Below are 879 nucleotides of genomic sequence, written 5' to 3'. Positions count from 1 at the left end.
ATTTAAATTTTAAACAAAGTTAGTTCTTGTTTCAATTCTCTGAAGCGGATTGGACTCTAATTTTTTAATAAAAAGTGTACTTTTCATGCCATTAACAGATGTGAGATGAATCAGAACGGACGCGATTTCACTGACCATATACCGTTCTATATGTGCGACTGCGTATTTCTCAGGGCACCTTGTTCGATCATGTTGTGATTGTCCAATGTCCACCAGCTAATCCTAACCTAACCTAACGACCAGTGCCTAGGAATTTTCCTTGCTCTAGCGCTGTGGCTGATGGCGCCTATTTGACCAGTCGGTAAAACATTGTCGACGGTTATCATCGAAAAGTGTTCTCTTAAAATTTAATCAAAATTGCCAAATTATCGTACTTTTACGTACGATCTCACTCTTTGGATCGTACATCGTACAAAGATCTATATTATCGTATTTGTACGATCAAGATCGTACGGTTGGCAACGGTGGGGTGTGCCAAGATATAGCGTATTCGATTTACTGATTCGACCCGATTCCAAGTCAATAGTCTGTTCTGTTTAGCTGCAAAAGAAGAGTTAAATTGTGTAAGAAATGCAGCTAAAAAGAACAGACTGTTGACTCAGAGTCGGGTCGCGTCAGTAATCGAATACGCTAATAGTGAGATAGAAAATCGACTTCTCGTTTTCACAATTCGTATACTTCGAATGCGCATGCGTGGGGGAACGTATGCGCGCGCGCCATCGACATCTAGGGCCGCGGTCCGATTCACGCAGCACGCTCACAGTTCTATCCATGATAAAAATACAAGAGTATGCTCATCAATTGTCTAAAACTCGTTCAGCTTGCGCATGTCCTTGCCTACGTCTATTCGGGTACGCGTTGATTGATCGGTTCTGATTC

The sequence above is a fragment of the Trachymyrmex cornetzi genome, unplaced genomic scaffold, assembly GCF_001594075.2.
Source record: "Trachymyrmex cornetzi isolate Tcor2-1 unplaced genomic scaffold, Tcor1.1 scaffold1917, whole genome shotgun sequence".
Classification (NCBI taxonomy): Eukaryota; Metazoa; Arthropoda; class Insecta; order Hymenoptera; family Formicidae; genus Trachymyrmex; species Trachymyrmex cornetzi.
This window is presented reverse-complemented; position numbering follows the sequence as displayed.